A 19053-nucleotide genomic window follows, 5' to 3' on the forward strand; every position below is an offset into this window, starting at 1 on the left:
GAAACTGAGGAAATTAGTGAGGAGGAAGTACAAGATTTCGTGAAGCTTACAGAAGTGACAGTGGTGGAAGAGACCCTGGAAGACAGGCAGGAAGAAGGAACGTATAAAGTTCTAGAGAAAATACAAGAGGTGGTGGGGGACTTAGGGAAAGAACAGAAAGAAATAGAAGTAGCAAGTATGGAGGAAAAACCTTTAAACTCAGAAAATAAGGCAAGAGAAGGGAAAGAGGCAAAGGAAGAGGTTCTAGAAGAAGGAAAAGAGGAGAAAGTGGGCCCAAGGAGAGAGGGATGTGTAGTGAAAGCAGCCTCGGATGACTTGATAGGTTATCCTGCCATATTCAAAACGCAAAGTCAGGAAGTAATAGGAACAAGTACAAATGAGAAAGGGGGGGAGGTAAGTACCTCTTTTGAAAGTGTAAGCAGAGGAAAAGGGAAAAATAAAAAAATCGGAAGTGGTGTGAGTATAGAAGAAAGAGAAGAGCAGGGAAGACAAAGAGCGATAGGGAAAAAATGGACCTATGAGGATTGTGTTAAAAGATGGAAAGGAAAGTACAACAGGCACTTGGATAAATGGATAAAAGAGAAGAAAGAAATAGTAGGAAAGGATACTTCGGAGAAAAGCAGAGAAAAAGCAAAAGCTGCAGAGCATGCTATAAATAAGGAATTAGAAAACTGTGAAAGAATATTAGAGAAAGAAATGGAAGACATGGAAGAAAGTAGTGAAAATGATTCGGATAGTTGTAGTGAGGAAGAAGAGCAGATGGATCAAGGCAAAGAGGTGAAACTAAGGAAAGTTGGGGGGACAAGTAGGAGCGAAAGCGAGGAAGAAAGTTCTAGTAAGATGGAAGCTATGGAGACAGGGGGATCCTCAAAAGTTTTTTCAAAACAGGAGGTAGCAAGGAAAATGGAGGGGAAAATGATGGTAGAACAGAAGAAAATTGTAGAAATATGTAGTCAGATAGTTGGGGAAAAAGAGAAAGTGATGGTTAGTGGATTGAGTGGGGAAAAAGTGGAAGAGGTTTTCAAAACAAATTGGGAAATGGAAAAAAAACAGGAATTTTTAGAAAAAAAAAAAAAGGAGGTAGAGGAGAAAGTAGGAGAGGTAGAAGTATGGTATAAAATGATACAGGATACAAGCCCTTATGGGGGGATAGACCAAAGAGTAAGGGAGTTAGAGAGGTTATTAGACCTGAAGCAAAAAATGTCGCCAGAGGAGCTTGAGGCAGAAAAGAAGAATAGAAGGGAGTTTTTAGATAAAAGAAGAGCAAAGTAGTAGACAAAGGAGGTAAAGGGAAATTATGAAATGTGTGTTTAACAGTGGTGGAAATGTTTAAATTGGAAATTTGATTTTTATGTATGTACAAAATGTAATGGTCTTGTAAATGTGGAATGTATTAGGTGGAAAAATTGCTATTTACTGTAAATAATGTGAAAGGTTTTTTTGAAAAGATTGTGTGGGGGAGGTTTACGATTGTAAATTCAGGCTGATGGAAAGGTATTTTATTTACTGATGGTAATGTTTTCGGAAATTAAGAAATAGGGATTTTCTGTTAGTTTTTAGAATGTTTGATTGTGTGAAGTAACAATGATTTATTTGTTGAAATGTTTTCTTATTTACTGTTTGTAAATATTTTGAAATGTGAATAAACATTTAAAAAAAAAAAAAAAAAAAATCTGTTCTTATCAGTTTAATATCTGATACGTCCCCTATCTGGGGACCATATATTAAATGGATTTTTAGAACAGGGAGATGGAAGAAGAGCTTGCTCTGTCCACTCCACGCATTGACCTGGTATTGCAGTACCTCCAGGACCGGTGCACTTCCCTTTGGGGATATTTGGCTTGTATCAAAAAATAGAAACAAATGACTGTCTGACAGAAAAAAAACAAACATGCATTTTTGGCTCTTTCTTTTGCAAAGAAAGAAGAAGATGAAATGACGACAAAATAAAGCCTCCTTCTTTTTGCTGTGTCTTGTTTGCTCTTTTGCGTGGCTTCTTACTTTCTTTTCTTTTCAGCTCCTCCTCGCATGGAGCAGGAGTGCCGCCTGCTGCCTAGCCTAATTCAGTCCGAACGAGCAGATGCCTAAGAAACTCCTGTTGAAGCTGTATCCAAATAGCCTGCATAGCAAACACTGCAGCAGCAAGCAGCAAGCAGCAAGCAGCAAATGCCTTGACTTGCTGGCTTCTTGTCACAATGGCTGGCTGGCTGAAATGACCTGAACTGAAAAGCCCAGCCACTGGCTGCTTGCATGCTTGCTGCCTGAGTTTCATGGCAGCCCGGACGAGTCGGCTAGCAGAGAAAAAGTGGGCGGTTCCTATGCAAATAAGCAGACGAAGCCTGGTGCCGGAAAAAGAACTGGAAGCATGTGCCTTTTTGGCTGTTTGCTGGCCATGCGGGCCCCCCAGCAGTGTGTGCGGCTGCTTTTCTTTACTCCATAGAAAGTCTTTGGCTTTTGCATCCGTCGTCGTCGTCGCCGCCGCTGCTGCATAGACTCCCCGGGGCTGTGTCGGGAGGAGCGGAGGGACTGGAGGCAGGCCTGCTGGGGGAGGAGGCGAGCGGGCAGCCAGCGGCTCCCTCTGCCCTTCTCCCTAAAGCGTAGCGCCCCTGGCCGTCGGGCGGCGCTCAGGCGGGGGCCCATTTCTGGTTATCGCTTCTCGGCCTTTTGGCTAAGATCAAGTGTAGTATCTGTTCTTATCAGTTTAATATCTGATACGTCCCCTATCTGGGGACCATATATTAAATGGATTTTTAGAACAGGGAGATGGAAGAAGAGCTTGCTCTGTCCACTCCACGCATTGACCTGGTATTGCAGTACCTCCAGGACCGGTGCACTTCCCTTTGGGGATATTTGGCTTGTATCAAAAAATAGAAACAAATGACTGTCTGACAGAAAAAAAACAAACATGCATTTTTGGCTCTTTCTTTTGCAAAGAAAGAAGAAGATGAAATGACGACAAAATAAAGCCTCCTTCTTTTTGCTGTGTCTTGTTTGCTCTTTTGCGTGGCTTCTTACTTTCTTTTCTTTTCAGCTCCTCCTCGCATGGAGCAGGAGTGCCGCCTGCTGCCTAGCCTAATTCAGTCCGAACGAGCAGATGCCTAAGAAACTCCTGTTGAAGCTGTATCCAAATAGCCTGCATAGCAAACACTGCAGCAGCAAGCAGCAAGCAGCAAGCAGCAAATGCCTTGACTTGCTGGCTTCTTGTCACAATGGCTGGCTGGCTGAAATGACCTGAACTGAAAAGCCCAGCCACTGGCTGCTTGCATGCTTGCTGCCTGAGTTTCATGGCAGCCCGGACGAGTCGGCTAGCAGAGAAAAAGTGGGCGGTTCCTATGCAAATAAGCAGACGAAGCCTGGTGCCGGAAAAAGAACTGGAAGCATGTGCCTTTTTGGCTGTTTGCTGGCCATGCGGGCCCCCCAGCAGTGTGTGCGGCTGCTTTTCTTTACTCCATAGAAAGTCTTTGGCTTTTGCATCCGTCGTCGTCGTCGCCGCCGCTGCTGCATAGACTCCCCGGGGCTGTGTCGGGAGGAGCGGAGGGACTGGAGGCAGGCCTGCTGGGGGAGGAGGCGAGCGGGCAGCCAGCGGCTCCCTCTGCCCTTCTCCCTAAAGCGTAGCGCCCCTGGCCGTCGGGCGGCGCTCAGGCGGGGGCCCATTTCTGGTTATCGCTTCTCGGCCTTTTGGCTAAGATCAAGTGTAGTATCTGTTCTTATCAGTTTAATATCTGATACGTCCCCTATCTGGGGACCATATATTAAATGGATTTTTAGAACAGGGAGATGGAAGAAGAGCTTGCTCTGTCCACTCCACGCATTGACCTGGTATTGCAGTACCTCCAGGACCGGTGCACTTCCCTTTGGGGATATTTGGCTTGTATCAAAAAATAGAAACAAATGACTGTCTGACAGAAAAAAAACAAACATGCATTTTTGGCTCTTTCTTTTGCAAAGAAAGAAGAAGATGAAATGACGACAAAATAAAGCCTCCTTCTTTTTGCTGTGTCTTGTTTGCTCTTTTGCGTGGCTTCTTACTTTCTTTTCTTTTCAGCTCCTCCTCGCATGGAGCAGGAGTGCCGCCTGCTGCCTAGCCTAATTCAGTCCGAACGAGCAGATGCCTAAGAAACTCCTGTTGAAGCTGTATCCAAATAGCCTGCATAGCAAACACTGCAGCAGCAAGCAGCAAGCAGCAAGCAGCAAATGCCTTGACTTGCTGGCTTCTTGTCACAATGGCTGGCTGGCTGAAATGACCTGAACTGAAAAGCCCAGCCACTGGCTGCTTGCATGCTTGCTGCCTGAGTTTCATGGCAGCCCGGACGAGTCGGCTAGCAGAGAAAAAGTGGGCGGTTCCTATGCAAATAAGCAGACGAAGCCTGGTGCCGGAAAAAGAACTGGAAGCATGTGCCTTTTTGGCTGTTTGCTGGCCATGCGGGCCCCCCAGCAGTGTGTGCGGCTGCTTTTCTTTACTCCATAGAAAGTCTTTGGCTTTTGCATCCGTCGTCGTCGTCGCCGCCGCTGCTGCATAGACTCCCCGGGGCTGTGTCGGGAGGAGCGGAGGGACTGGAGGCAGGCCTGCTGGGGGAGGAGGCGAGCGGGCAGCCAGCGGCTCCCTCTGCCCTTCTCCCTAAAGCGTAGCGCCCCTGGCCGTCGGGCGGCGCTCAGGCGGGGGCCCATTTCTGGTTATCGCTTCTCGGCCTTTTGGCTAAGATCAAGTGTAGTATCTGTTCTTATCAGTTTAATATCTGATACGTCCCCTATCTGGGGACCATATATTAAATGGATTTTTAGAACAGGGAGATGGAAGAAGAGCTTGCTCTGTCCACTCCACGCATTGACCTGGTATTGCAGTACCTCCAGGACCGGTGCACTTCCCTTTGGGGATATTTGGCTTGTATCAAAAAATAGAAACAAATGACTGTCTGACAGAAAAAAAACAAACATGCATTTTTGGCTCTTTCTTTTGCAAAGAAAGAAGAAGATGAAATGACGACAAAATAAAGCCTCCTTCTTTTTGCTGTGTCTTGTTTGCTCTTTTGCGTGGCTTCTTACTTTCTTTTCTTTTCAGCTCCTCCTCGCATGGAGCAGGAGTGCCGCCTGCTGCCTAGCCTAATTCAGTCCGAACGAGCAGATGCCTAAGAAACTCCTGTTGAAGCTGTATCCAAATAGCCTGCATAGCAAACACTGCAGCAGCAAGCAGCAAGCAGCAAGCAGCAAATGCCTTGACTTGCTGGCTTCTTGTCACAATGGCTGGCTGGCTGAAATGACCTGAACTGAAAAGCCCAGCCACTGGCTGCTTGCATGCTTGCTGCCTGAGTTTCATGGCAGCCCGGACGAGTCGGCTAGCAGAGAAAAAGTGGGCGGTTCCTATGCAAATAAGCAGACGAAGCCTGGTGCCGGAAAAAGAACTGGAAGCATGTGCCTTTTTGGCTGTTTGCTGGCCATGCGGGCCCCCCAGCAGTGTGTGCGGCTGCTTTTCTTTACTCCATAGAAAGTCTTTGGCTTTTGCATCCGTCGTCGTCGTCGCCGCCGCTGCTGCATAGACTCCCCGGGGCTGTGTCGGGAGGAGCGGAGGGACTGGAGGCAGGCCTGCTGGGGGAGGAGGCGAGCGGGCAGCCAGCGGCTCCCTCTGCCCTTCTCCCTAAAGCGTAGCGCCCCTGGCCGTCGGGCGGCGCTCAGGCGGGGGCCCATTTCTGGTTATCGCTTCTCGGCCTTTTGGCTAAGATCAAGTGTAGTATCTGTTCTTATCAGTTTAATATCTGATACGTCCCCTATCTGGGGACCATATATTAAATGGATTTTTAGAACAGGGAGATGGAAGAAGAGCTTGCTCTGTCCACTCCACGCATTGACCTGGTATTGCAGTACCTCCAGGACCGGTGCACTTCCCTTTGGGGATATTTGGCTTGTATCAAAAAATAGAAACAAATGACTGTCTGACAGAAAAAAAACAAACATGCATTTTTGGCTCTTTCTTTTGCAAAGAAAGAAGAAGATGAAATGACGACAAAATAAAGCCTCCTTCTTTTTGCTGTGTCTTGTTTGCTCTTTTGCGTGGCTTCTTACTTTCTTTTCTTTTCAGCTCCTCCTCGCATGGAGCAGGAGTGCCGCCTGCTGCCTAGCCTAATTCAGTCCGAACGAGCAGATGCCTAAGAAACTCCTGTTGAAGCTGTATCCAAATAGCCTGCATAGCAAACACTGCAGCAGCAAGCAGCAAGCAGCAAGCAGCAAATGCCTTGACTTGCTGGCTTCTTGTCACAATGGCTGGCTGGCTGAAATGACCTGAACTGAAAAGCCCAGCCACTGGCTGCTTGCATGCTTGCTGCCTGAGTTTCATGGCAGCCCGGACGAGTCGGCTAGCAGAGAAAAAGTGGGCGGTTCCTATGCAAATAAGCAGACGAAGCCTGGTGCCGGAAAAAGAACTGGAAGCATGTGCCTTTTTGGCTGTTTGCTGGCCATGCGGGCCCCCCAGCAGTGTGTGCGGCTGCTTTTCTTTACTCCATAGAAAGTCTTTGGCTTTTGCATCCGTCGTCGTCGTCGCCGCCGCTGCTGCATAGACTCCCCGGGGCTGTGTCGGGAGGAGCGGAGGGACTGGAGGCAGGCCTGCTGGGGGAGGAGGCGAGCGGGCAGCCAGCGGCTCCCTCTGCCCTTCTCCCTAAAGCGTAGCGCCCCTGGCCGTCGGGCGGCGCTCAGGCGGGGGCCCATTTCTGGTTATCGCTTCTCGGCCTTTTGGCTAAGATCAAGTGTAGTATCTGTTCTTATCAGTTTAATATCTGATACGTCCCCTATCTGGGGACCATATATTAAATGGATTTTTAGAACAGGGAGATGGAAGAAGAGCTTGCTCTGTCCACTCCACGCATTGACCTGGTATTGCAGTACCTCCAGGACCGGTGCACTTCCCTTTGGGGATATTTGGCTTGTATCAAAAAATAGAAACAAATGACTGTCTGACAGAAAAAAAACAAACATGCATTTTTGGCTCTTTCTTTTGCAAAGAAAGAAGAAGATGAAATGACGACAAAATAAAGCCTCCTTCTTTTTGCTGTGTCTTGTTTGCTCTTTTGCGTGGCTTCTTACTTTCTTTTCTTTTCAGCTCCTCCTCGCATGGAGCAGGAGTGCCGCCTGCTGCCTAGCCTAATTCAGTCCGAACGAGCAGATGCCTAAGAAACTCCTGTTGAAGCTGTATCCAAATAGCCTGCATAGCAAACACTGCAGCAGCAAGCAGCAAGCAGCAAGCAGCAAATGCCTTGACTTGCTGGCTTCTTGTCACAATGGCTGGCTGGCTGAAATGACCTGAACTGAAAAGCCCAGCCACTGGCTGCTTGCATGCTTGCTGCCTGAGTTTCATGGCAGCCCGGACGAGTCGGCTAGCAGAGAAAAAGTGGGCGGTTCCTATGCAAATAAGCAGACGAAGCCTGGTGCCGGAAAAAGAACTGGAAGCATGTGCCTTTTTGGCTGTTTGCTGGCCATGCGGGCCCCCCAGCAGTGTGTGCGGCTGCTTTTCTTTACTCCATAGAAAGTCTTTGGCTTTTGCATCCGTCGTCGTCGTCGCCGCCGCTGCTGCATAGACTCCCCGGGGCTGTGTCGGGAGGAGCGGAGGGACTGGAGGCAGGCCTGCTGGGGGAGGAGGCGAGCGGGCAGCCAGCGGCTCCCTCTGCCCTTCTCCCTAAAGCGTAGCGCCCCTGGCCGTCGGGCGGCGCTCAGGCGGGGGCCCATTTCTGGTTATCGCTTCTCGGCCTTTTGGCTAAGATCAAGTGTAGTATCTGTTCTTATCAGTTTAATATCTGATACGTCCCCTATCTGGGGACCATATATTAAATGGATTTTTAGAACAGGGAGATGGAAGAAGAGCTTGCTCTGTCCACTCCACGCATTGACCTGGTATTGCAGTACCTCCAGGACCGGTGCACTTCCCTTTGGGGATATTTGGCTTGTATCAAAAAATAGAAACAAATGACTGTCTGACAGAAAAAAAACAAACATGCATTTTTGGCTCTTTCTTTTGCAAAGAAAGAAGAAGATGAAATGACGACAAAATAAAGCCTCCTTCTTTTTGCTGTGTCTTGTTTGCTCTTTTGCGTGGCTTCTTACTTTCTTTTCTTTTCAGCTCCTCCTCGCATGGAGCAGGAGTGCCGCCTGCTGCCTAGCCTAATTCAGTCCGAACGAGCAGATGCCTAAGAAACTCCTGTTGAAGCTGTATCCAAATAGCCTGCATAGCAAACACTGCAGCAGCAAGCAGCAAGCAGCAAGCAGCAAATGCCTTGACTTGCTGGCTTCTTGTCACAATGGCTGGCTGGCTGAAATGACCTGAACTGAAAAGCCCAGCCACTGGCTGCTTGCATGCTTGCTGCCTGAGTTTCATGGCAGCCCGGACGAGTCGGCTAGCAGAGAAAAAGTGGGCGGTTCCTATGCAAATAAGCAGACGAAGCCTGGTGCCGGAAAAAGAACTGGAAGCATGTGCCTTTTTGGCTGTTTGCTGGCCATGCGGGCCCCCCAGCAGTGTGTGCGGCTGCTTTTCTTTACTCCATAGAAAGTCTTTGGCTTTTGCATCCGTCGTCGTCGTCGCCGCCGCTGCTGCATAGACTCCCCGGGGCTGTGTCGGGAGGAGCGGAGGGACTGGAGGCAGGCCTGCTGGGGGAGGAGGCGAGCGGGCAGCCAGCGGCTCCCTCTGCCCTTCTCCCTAAAGCGTAGCGCCCCTGGCCGTCGGGCGGCGCTCAGGCGGGGGCCCATTTCTGGTTATCGCTTCTCGGCCTTTTGGCTCAGATCATTGTGTCTGAGTCAGGGGCTTAGCTGGGACTGTGCCCCCTTGGCCCTGTGGCATCGGCTCCTTCGGGAGTCTTAAGCCACTTGCTGCTTTTGGGGGGGCACGCTATCCTGAGCATTCTCGGAGGGCGATCTAAGGTGAGATGGCGACATGGACGCATCTGAAGAATACGATCCGGTTCGTGGTCGAGGAGGTGGAGAGAGGACGGGTCGAGCTACGTTTTATCGTGGAGGATGTAATCCAGAAGATCGGTTTGGGCGCAGAGGACATATACTGCCTGCAGGATTTTCCCCGGCAAGGAATCTTCGATGTGACCTTCCATCGTGAAGGAACTGCACTCTGCTGTTTTGAGAAGGTGAAGGAATGGTTGGAAGATCCGATTATGCGGGGCATAAAAATGATCCCATGTTTTAGAATGGACGAGAGACCGATTACCATTCACATGTACAACCCGTACGTGTCGAAAGAGGATCTCGTGATGTTCCTGAGAAGATATTGCACTACTGTTAGAGGTGGAGAGGAGCTGCATAATTCCTATGGGATTTACAATGGGAAGAGAAGATTTTGGGCTCGGTTTAAGATTGACCCATCAGGAGCAGGTGGAGTACTGAACCCCCCATCAGGTTTCAGTATTGGAGGAAATCGGGGTTTTTTGTTCTTTCCAGGACAACCCCTGTACTGTAGGAACTGCTTTCAGTATGGTCACACACGAGAGAACTGTGGAAAAACAGGACAGTGTTGCCGCAATTGCGGGAAGGAAGGGCATTTTGCCGCTAATTGTGAGATCCCTAAAAGATGTGACTTATGTGGTGAGCAGGGACATATTGCAAGACAATGTACGAAGAAGAGAACTTTTGCACAGGCGGCAGGAGGAAGTGAGGCGGAAGGAGCCTTGGACATGGATGGACTTATTCTTAGGGATGAGGGGGAGATGGATCTGCAGGAGGGAGGAAGGGCAGAAGGAGTGGGAACCCCTAAGCCTGGACAAGAGGGGAAAGGGGAAGTTTGGAGTATTCAGGGGGGGAAGTGGGCGGAAAGGGTGGAGGTACAAGAGGGGAAGGAGGCACTTAATGAAAAAGTTAAGGTGTTTCAGGAGAAGGTGGGGGATGTAAAGTTGTGGATGAAAGTGATACATAAAAAGGATATGAGTGATAAGGAGGTAATAGAAGAATTAGATGACCTTATGAAACGTAGAGCGGTTATGACTGCAGAAGAGTATATAAAGCTGAGAGAAGATCAGGTTAAGGCGTTGAGAGAGAAGGAATTTAGACTGGAGGGAGAAGCAATGCTGGCAGAGGAAGCTAGGAAGAAGGAAGAAGCTGAGGGAGTGGAAGCTTTAGAGCTTTTGGAGCAAACAGAAGAGACGTTTGGAAGTAGTACTTCAGAGGTAGAGGAGGAAATTAGTGAAATGGAATGCTCTGCTGTGGGAAGAAGAGCACTAAAGAGAAAAGAGAAAGCTGGGGGAGAGAGGGATTTGTTAGACAAAAAAGAGAGTAGTAAGATACAGAGGAAAGTGAGTGGGGCGAGTAGTAGTGAAGATGCAGAAAGAATTAAGAAAAGACAGGATAAAGAGAAACAGATAGGAGGAAGAGGTAGAGAGGAGGAAAAAAGAGAAGGGATAATTCTGAGAGGATTGAGTGAAAGTGAGAGTGAGTCTGCAGGGGGAACCCCCCCCAAAAAAAGAGAGGAAACAACAGATAGTAGCAGTGGGGGGAAAATGATAGAGGAGAGTAAGAGAAAAGGAGGAGCAGAGACACAAAAAACAATAGCGGAGAGAGTAAACGAGATATTTGACCAGCTGGAACAGGAAACTGGAGATGGAGCCTTTTGGAGACGAGTGTATAGGACAGAAGAAATTAATTTTAACAGAACTAAAGAAGAGACAATAAGTAATGTAAGGAGACTTATAGGAATAAAAGGGAAATACCCTGAGGAATATGCTGAGATTCTTAGGAGTACGAAGGAAGATCATGGACAGCTCTGAAGAGAGAATAGAGACAAGGAGGTAGAGGAGGGAATAGAAGAGGTAGATAGTAGAGGTGGAGTAGGGAAGTAACGAGGGTAGAAGGATATATTTTGGAATTAAGTGAAGAAGGAAAAATTGTTTTGTGGAAAAATGTCTTTTACTTTATTGTAAAACTGTTAAATGGTAAATAAAACTATTTAAAACAAAAAAAAAATCTGTTCTTATCAGTTTAATATCTGATACGTCCCCTATCTGGGGACCATATATTAAATGGATTTTTAGAACAGGGAGATGGAAGAAGAGCTTGCTCTGTCCACTCCACGCATTGACCTGGTATTGCAGTACCTCCAGGACCGGTGCACTTCCCTTTGGGGATATTTGGCTTGTATCAAAAAATAGAAACAAATGACTGTCTGACAGAAAAAAAACAAACATGCATTTTTGGCTCTTTCTTTTGCAAAGAAAGAAGAAGATGAAATGACGACAAAATAAAGCCTCCTTCTTTTTGCTGTGTCTTGTTTGCTCTTTTGCGTGGCTTCTTACTTTCTTTTCTTTTCAGCTCCTCCTCGCATGGAGCAGGAGTGCCGCCTGCTGCCTAGCCTAATTCAGTCCGAACGAGCAGATGCCTAAGAAACTCCTGTTGAAGCTGTATCCAAATAGCCTGCATAGCAAACACTGCAGCAGCAAGCAGCAAGCAGCAAGCAGCAAATGCCTTGACTTGCTGGCTTCTTGTCACAATGGCTGGCTGGCTGAAATGACCTGAACTGAAAAGCCCAGCCACTGGCTGCTTGCATGCTTGCTGCCTGAGTTTCATGGCAGCCCGGACGAGTCGGCTAGCAGAGAAAAAGTGGGCGGTTCCTATGCAAATAAGCAGACGAAGCCTGGTGCCGGAAAAAGAACTGGAAGCATGTGCCTTTTTGGCTGTTTGCTGGCCATGCGGGCCCCCCAGCAGTGTGTGCGGCTGCTTTTCTTTACTCCATAGAAAGTCTTTGGCTTTTGCATCCGTCGTCGTCGTCGCCGCCGCTGCTGCATAGACTCCCCGGGGCTGTGTCGGGAGGAGCGGAGGGACTGGAGGCAGGCCTGCTGGGGGAGGAGGCGAGCGGGCAGCCAGCGGCTCCCTCTGCCCTTCTCCCTAAAGCGTAGCGCCCCTGGCCGTCGGGCGGCGCTCAGGCGGGGGCCCATTTCTGGTTATCGCTTCTCGGCCTTTTGGCTAAGATCAAGTGTAGTATCTGTTCTTATCAGTTTAATATCTGATACGTCCCCTATCTGGGGACCATATATTAAATGGATTTTTAGAACAGGGAGATGGAAGAAGAGCTTGCTCTGTCCACTCCACGCATTGACCTGGTATTGCAGTACCTCCAGGACCGGTGCACTTCCCTTTGGGGATATTTGGCTTGTATCAAAAAATAGAAACAAATGACTGTCTGACAGAAAAAAAACAAACATGCATTTTTGGCTCTTTCTTTTGCAAAGAAAGAAGAAGATGAAATGACGACAAAATAAAGCCTCCTTCTTTTTGCTGTGTCTTGTTTGCTCTTTTGCGTGGCTTCTTACTTTCTTTTCTTTTCAGCTCCTCCTCGCATGGAGCAGGAGTGCCGCCTGCTGCCTAGCCTAATTCAGTCCGAACGAGCAGATGCCTAAGAAACTCCTGTTGAAGCTGTATCCAAATAGCCTGCATAGCAAACACTGCAGCAGCAAGCAGCAAGCAGCAAGCAGCAAATGCCTTGACTTGCTGGCTTCTTGTCACAATGGCTGGCTGGCTGAAATGACCTGAACTGAAAAGCCCAGCCACTGGCTGCTTGCATGCTTGCTGCCTGAGTTTCATGGCAGCCCGGACGAGTCGGCTAGCAGAGAAAAAGTGGGCGGTTCCTATGCAAATAAGCAGACGAAGCCTGGTGCCGGAAAAAGAACTGGAAGCATGTGCCTTTTTGGCTGTTTGCTGGCCATGCGGGCCCCCCAGCAGTGTGTGCGGCTGCTTTTCTTTACTCCATAGAAAGTCTTTGGCTTTTGCATCCGTCGTCGTCGTCGCCGCCGCTGCTGCATAGACTCCCCGGGGCTGTGTCGGGAGGAGCGGAGGGACTGGAGGCAGGCCTGCTGGGGGAGGAGGCGAGCGGGCAGCCAGCGGCTCCCTCTGCCCTTCTCCCTAAAGCGTAGCGCCCCTGGCCGTCGGGCGGCGCTCAGGCGGGGGCCCATTTCTGGTTATCGCTTCTCGGCCTTTTGGCTAAGACCAAGTGTCTGGCTGAGAGGTGATTGCTGAGACTGTGCTCCCTTGGCCCTGGATCATCGCCCCTTTGGGGGCTTAAGATCCTTGCTGCTTTTGGGGGGGCACGCCATCTCGAGCGACGAGAGGTGATCATGAGCGAGCGAAAGTGAGGGGCCGGCGCCTTTGCCTTGTGGGATCGCCCGAAAGGGCTTAACCCACTTGCTGCAATTAGGGTGCCGCACCCGAGCTTATTCAAGGCGGACGATGGCGTACGGTGGCATGAAGAATACAGTCCGGTTCCTGGTCGAGGAAGCCGAGAGAGATCGCGTGAGACTGCAACATGTGGTGGAGAAAATTCTTGGTGAGATGCTGGAGCTGGATGCGTCTAAGGTGTACTGCCTCCAAGACTTCCCAAGGCAGGGCTTTTATGACCTGACCCTGATCTCGGATGCAGACTGCTGGAATGTTTATGAGATGTGCCGTGAGAAGAAGGATGATCCAAGGCTGACGGGAGTCAGCGTGGCCCCGAGTTTTATGCTGGAAGACAAACCGCTGGTTGTACACATGTACAATCCTTTTGTGCAGAGGGAAGACATTGCTTGTTTCCTGAGGAGATACTGTTCCCTGGTAAGGGGGGGAGAAGTGTTAAGGAATGCATATGGTTTCTTCAACGGAAAGCGGCGATTTTGGGTTCGTTTTAAGCCTGATCCAGATCGAGGAGGAGGAGTGATGCAACCGCCTGCAAGTTTTGCCATTGGTGGGGAAAGGGGTTTTCTAAACTACCCTGGCCAGCCTGTTTTCTGCAGGAATTGTCACAAATATGGACATACCAAAGAAGAGTGTGACAAAGTCGGGACTGTATGCCGCAATTGCGGAGAAGAAGGACACACAGCAACGGCCTGTCGAGTCCCAAAAAAGTGTGACTTGTGCGGGGAAAGAGGACATTTAGCACGGCAGTGCAAAAAAAATAAGTCTTATGCCCAAACAGCAAGGGGTAGTGAGTCTGGAGATACCTCAGACTTTGTTGGACTTATCTTTAAGAAATTTCAGACAGAAGAAGGAAAAATGGACTTGCAGGAGGGGGGGATCTCAGAGGTAGACGAAACCCCAGAGTTTCTGCAAGGAGAACTGGTTGGTACTCAAAGTACAGATTGGGCAGAGAGAGTAGAATTGCAAGAGGAGGACGAAGCTCTAACAGAAAAAATGAATTTGTTTGAAAAAAAAGTGGGGGGTGTGAAGTTATGGGTAGATGTATTTCGCACAGAACGAAAGAATATAAGTAATGAGGAGTTAATTGGAGAATTAGAGGATATTATGAGTCGAAGAGCTCATATGACGGTAGAAGAATATTTGAATTTAAGAAAAGATCAGAAGAAATGGTTGATTGAGGAAAAAGCTAGACAGGAAGGAGAAGCAATGCTAATGGAGGAGGCTAGTAAATTAAAAGTCTTGGAGGAAGGGTTACATCAGGATAGTGAAGTAAGTGAAGGAAGTGTGAATAGAGCGTTGGAAGCAATACAAGAAGCGGTGAGAGATTTAGAAAAAGGGCAAGAGGAAGAAGGGGAGGAAATGGAAGTAACAGGTATGGAGAGAAAAGCTTCAAAACGTAAGCCAGATAAGGGGGAGGTAGAGGGAATAGATGGACCAAGTGAAATTAAACAGGATTTTTCTATCGCTAGGTGTGATAGCTTACAGGATACACCAAAAAGGAGGGTGATAGGGGGAACTAGAAGAGAGCCTGAAATCACATCTGTGAGTGAGTCAGAAGAAAGTAAAATAACTCAGAAAGGAGACAAAAGTAAGATAGTTGTAGACACACAAACGGTCACATTAGAAGGAAAGGAATCTCAGAAGGTACTTAGGATAGAAGGTGAGGAAAGTATGTGTAAAGTAGATCAGGGGAAGAGGAGTGAGGTCATAGTAGCAAGGAAGGGGAGAGTGGAAGATGAATTTGTAGGTTATCCTGGTGTAAAAGCAAAAAGAGATGAGGATTGGGGGGTTAGAACATCGTTAGAAAGTCAAGAGAAAAGACAGGAGATAGCAAAGGAAACTGTGGGAAAAGGTAATGTAAAGAGGTTAGAACAAGAGAAAATAGTAGGAGTATGTAGGCAGATAGTTGGGGAAAAAGAGAAAGTGAGGGTGAGTGGAGTGAGTGGGGAAAAAGTAGCAGAAATGTTAAGAATAGATGGGAGTAGCGGGAGTGATTGGGGAGGGATCTCCTCATCTGAAAGTGAAAGAAGTGGAAAGCAAAATAAAGAAAGAGAGGGGGGGGAGGCAACAAGGATGCTAGAACGGAAAGTGGGAGGGACAAGTAGGAGTGAAAGTGAAGGAGGAGCTGCCTCAATGGCAGAGAGATCAGAAAGTGAAGGAAGTGGGGTGCAAGAAAAGGATAAGGGACGCCCAAGTAAAAAGGAAGAAAGGGACTCTGTGTTTAAAACAAGCTGGGATATGGAGAGAAAAAAGGAATTTTTAGACAAGAAAATAAAGGAGGTTGAGGAGAAAATAGGAGAGGCAAAGAGGTGGTATGGGATGATACAGAAGGCAAACCCTCAAGGGGGGATAGACCAAAGAATAGGGGAACTAGAGAAGATGCTTTTTTGGAAGGAAAAGATGTCGCCAAAGGAGTTTGAGACAGAAATTGAAAGATATAGGAAGGTGTTGGAGAAACAAATAGCATGCAATGAGAAAAGTAAAAAGATAGGCTGAACTAAGGAGGATGTAAGTAAAATTATGCAATGTATGTCTGATTGGTGGAAAAGTTAAATTGAAAATGTTGTTTTGTGAATGTACAAAATTTATTTGTCTTGTAAAAATGTGAATGTAAATAAACATTTAAAACAAAAAAAAAAAATCTGTTCTTATCAGTTTAATATCTGATACGTCCCCTATCTGGGGACCATATATTAAATGGATTTTTAGAACAGGGAGATGGAAGAAGAGCTTGCTCTGTCCACTCCACGCATTGACCTGGTATTGCAGTACCTCCAGGACCGGTGCACTTCCCTTTGGGGATATTTGGCTTGTATCAAAAAATAGAAACAAATGACTGTCTGACAGAAAAAAAACAAACATGCATTTTTGGCTCTTTCTTTTGCAAAGAAAGAAGAAGATGAAATGACGACAAAATAAAGCCTCCTTCTTTTTGCTGTGTCTTGTTTGCTCTTTTGCGTGGCTTCTTACTTTCTTTTCTTTTCAGCTCCTCCTCGCATGGAGCAGGAGTGCCGCCTGCTGCCTAGCCTAATTCAGTCCGAACGAGCAGATGCCTAAGAAACTCCTGTTGAAGCTGTATCCAAATAGCCTGCATAGCAAACACTGCAGCAGCAAGCAGCAAGCAGCAAGCAGCAAATGCCTTGACTTGCTGGCTTCTTGTCACAATGGCTGGCTGGCTGAAATGACCTGAACTGAAAAGCCCAGCCACTGGCTGCTTGCATGCTTGCTGCCTGAGTTTCATGGCAGCCCGGACGAGTCGGCTAGCAGAGAAAAAGTGGGCGGTTCCTATGCAAATAAGCAGACGAAGCCTGGTGCCGGAAAAAGAACTGGAAGCATGTGCCTTTTTGGCTGTTTGCTGGCCATGCGGGCCCCCCAGCAGTGTGTGCGGCTGCTTTTCTTTACTCCATAGAAAGTCTTTGGCTTTTGCATCCGTCGTCGTCGTCGCCGCCGCTGCTGCATAGACTCCCCGGGGCTGTGTCGGGAGGAGCGGAGGGACTGGAGGCAGGCCTGCTGGGGGAGGAGGCGAGCGGGCAGCCAGCGGCTCCCTCTGCCCTTCTCCCTAAAGCGTAGCGCCCCTGGCCGTCGGGCGGCGCTCAGGCGGGGGCCCATTTCTGGTTATCGCTTCTCGGCCTTTTGGCTAAGATCAAGTGTAGTATCTGTTCTTATCAGTTTAATATCTGATACGTCCCCTATCTGGGGACCATATATTAAATGGATTTTTAGAACAGGGAGATGGAAGAAGAGCTTGCTCTGTCCACTCCACGCATTGACCTGGTATTGCAGTACCTCCAGGACCGGTGCACTTCCCTTTGGGGATATTTGGCTTGTATCAAAAAATAGAAACAAATGACTGTCTGACAGAAAAAAAACAAACATGCATTTTTGGCTCTTTCTTTTGCAAAGAAAGAAGAAGATGAAATGACGACAAAATAAAGCCTCCTTCTTTTTGCTGTGTCTTGTTTGCTCTTTTGCGTGGCTTCTTACTTTCTTTTCTTTTCAGCTCCTCCTCGCATGGAGCAGGAGTGCCGCCTGCTGCCTAGCCTAATTCAGTCCGAACGAGCAGATGCCTAAGAAACTCCTGTTGAAGCTGTATCCAAATAGCCTGCATAGCAAACACTGCAGCAGCAAGCAGCAAGCAGCAAGCAGCAAATGCCTTGACTTGCTGGCTTCTTGTCACAATGGCTGGCTGGCTGAAATGACCTGAACTGAAAAGCCCAGCCACTGGCTGCTTGCATGCTTGCTGCCTGAGTTTCATGGCAGCCCGGACGAGTCGGCTAGCAGAGAAAAAGTGGGCGGTTCCTATGCAAATAAGCAGACGAAGCCTGGTGCCGGAAAAAGAACTGGAAGCATGTGCCTTTTTGGCTGTTTGCTGGCCATGCGGGCCCCCCAGCAGTGTGTGCGGCTGCTTTTCTTTACTCCATAGAAAGTCTTTGGCTTTTGCATCCGTCGTCGTCGTCGCCGCCGCTGCTGCATAGACTCCCCGGGGCTGTGTCGGGAGGAGCGGAGGGACTGGAGGCAGGCCTGCTGGGGGAGGAGGCGAGCGGGCAGCCAGCGGCTCCCTCTGCCCTTCTCCCTAAAGCGTAGCGCCCCTGGCCGTCGGGCGGCGCTCAGGCGGGGGCCCATTTCTGGTTATCGCTTCTCGGCCTTTTGGCTAAGATCAAGTGTAGTATCTGTTCTTATCAGTTTAATATCTGATACGTCCCCTATCTGGGGACCATATATTAAATGGATTTTTAGAACAGGGAGATGGAAGAAGAGCTTGCTCTGTCCACTCCACGCATTGACCTGGTATTGCAGTACCTCCAGGACCGGTGCACTTCCCTTTGGGGATATTTGGCTTGTATCAAAAAATAGAAACAAATGACTGTCTGACAGAAAAAAAACAAACATGCATTTTTGGCTCTTTCTTTTGCAAAGAAAGAAGAAGATGAAATGACGACAAAATAAAGCCTCCTTCTTTTTGCTGTGTCTTGTTTGCTCTTTTGCGTGGCTTCTTACTTTCTTTTCTTTTCAGCTCCTCCTCGCATGGAGCAGGAGTGCCGCCTGCTGCCTAGCCTAATTCAGTCCGAACGAGCAGATGCCTAAGAAACTCCTGTTGAAGCTGTATCCAAATAGCCTGCATAGCAAACACTGCAGCAGCAAGCAGCAAGCAGCAAGCAGCAAATGCCTTGACTTGCTGGCTTCTTGTCACAATGGCTGGCTGGCTGAAATGACCTGAACTGAAAAGCCCAGCCACTGGCTGCTTGCATGCTTGCTGCCTGAGTTTCATGGCAGCCCGGACGAGTCGGCTAGCAGAGAAAAAGTGGGCGGTTCCTATGCAAATAAGCAGACGAAGCCTGGTGCCGGAAAAAGAACTGGAAGCATGTGCCTTTTTGGCTGTTTGCTGGCCATGCGGGCCCCCCAGCAGTGTGTGCGGCTGCTTTTCTTTACTCCATAGAAAGTCTTTGGCTTTTGCATCCGTCGTCGTCGTCGCCGCCGCTGCTGCATAGACTCCCCGGGGCTGTGTCGGGAGGAGCGGAGGGACTGGAGGCAGGCCTGCTGGGGGAGGAGGCGAGCGGGCAGCCAGCGGCTCCCTCTGCCCTTCTCCCTAAAGCGTAGCGCCCCTGGCCGTCGGGCGGCGCTCAGGCGGGGGCCCATTTCTGGTTATCGCTTCTCGGCCTTTTGGCTCAGATCAAGTGTCTGGGTCAGGAGGTTGCTGAGACTGTGCCCCCTTGGCCTTGAGTCATCGTTCTGAAAGGAACTTAAGACTCATGCTGCTTTTGGGGGGGTGCGCCATCTCAGGCAGCGGGAGGCGATCAGGAGCGGACAAGCACGAGAGAAGGACGGAGAGAGAGTGAAGGGCCGGCGCCTTTGCCTGGAGGGATCGCCATAATAGGCTTAACCCTCCTGCTGCTATCAGGGCGCCGCACCGAA

General features: G+C 48.7%; 10 non-coding genes and 2 pseudogenes across 10 annotated transcripts; all 12 read left to right on the forward strand.

The window, feature by feature from the left end:
- Positions 1-1626: 1626 nt before the first annotated feature.
- Positions 1627-1825, forward strand: LOC142500209 (U2 spliceosomal RNA). Its single transcript, XR_012802849.1, has one exon. It is a non-coding gene; the product is annotated as a U2 spliceosomal RNA (small nuclear RNA).
- Positions 1826-2648: 823 nt separating this feature from the next.
- On the forward strand, positions 2649-2839 carry LOC142500555 (U2 spliceosomal RNA). Its single transcript, XR_012803102.1, has one exon. It is a non-coding gene; the product is annotated as a U2 spliceosomal RNA (small nuclear RNA).
- An 823-nt stretch (positions 2840-3662) lies between these two features.
- On the forward strand, positions 3663-3853 carry LOC142500557 (U2 spliceosomal RNA). Its single transcript, XR_012803103.1, has one exon. It is a non-coding gene; the product is annotated as a U2 spliceosomal RNA (small nuclear RNA).
- Positions 3854-4676: 823 nt separating this feature from the next.
- LOC142500558 (U2 spliceosomal RNA) lies at positions 4677-4867 on the forward strand. Its single transcript, XR_012803104.1, has one exon. It is a non-coding gene; the product is annotated as a U2 spliceosomal RNA (small nuclear RNA).
- An 823-nt stretch (positions 4868-5690) lies between these two features.
- Positions 5691-5881, forward strand: LOC142500559 (U2 spliceosomal RNA). The gene has a single exon (XR_012803105.1). It is a non-coding gene; the product is annotated as a U2 spliceosomal RNA (small nuclear RNA).
- Positions 5882-6704: 823 nt separating this feature from the next.
- LOC142500560 (U2 spliceosomal RNA) lies at positions 6705-6895 on the forward strand. The gene has a single exon (XR_012803106.1). It is a non-coding gene; the product is annotated as a U2 spliceosomal RNA (small nuclear RNA).
- Positions 6896-7718: 823 nt separating this feature from the next.
- LOC142500561 (U2 spliceosomal RNA) lies at positions 7719-7909 on the forward strand. Its single transcript, XR_012803107.1, has one exon. It is a non-coding gene; the product is annotated as a U2 spliceosomal RNA (small nuclear RNA).
- Positions 7910-10913: 3004 nt separating this feature from the next.
- LOC142500771 (U2 spliceosomal RNA) lies at positions 10914-11091 on the forward strand (annotated as a pseudogene).
- Positions 11092-11914: 823 nt separating this feature from the next.
- On the forward strand, positions 11915-12105 carry LOC142500563 (U2 spliceosomal RNA). Its single transcript, XR_012803109.1, has one exon. It is a non-coding gene; the product is annotated as a U2 spliceosomal RNA (small nuclear RNA).
- A 3649-nt stretch (positions 12106-15754) lies between these two features.
- On the forward strand, positions 15755-15934 carry LOC142500223 (U2 spliceosomal RNA; annotated as a pseudogene).
- An 823-nt stretch (positions 15935-16757) lies between these two features.
- LOC142500564 (U2 spliceosomal RNA) lies at positions 16758-16948 on the forward strand. The gene has a single exon (XR_012803110.1). It is a non-coding gene; the product is annotated as a U2 spliceosomal RNA (small nuclear RNA).
- An 823-nt stretch (positions 16949-17771) lies between these two features.
- Positions 17772-17962, forward strand: LOC142500566 (U2 spliceosomal RNA). The gene has a single exon (XR_012803111.1). It is a non-coding gene; the product is annotated as a U2 spliceosomal RNA (small nuclear RNA).
- The last annotated feature ends 1091 nt before the right edge of the window (positions 17963-19053 follow it).

The sequence above is a fragment of the Ascaphus truei genome, chromosome 7, assembly GCF_040206685.1.
Source record: "Ascaphus truei isolate aAscTru1 chromosome 7, aAscTru1.hap1, whole genome shotgun sequence".
Taxonomy (NCBI): Eukaryota; Metazoa; Chordata; class Amphibia; order Anura; family Ascaphidae; genus Ascaphus; species Ascaphus truei.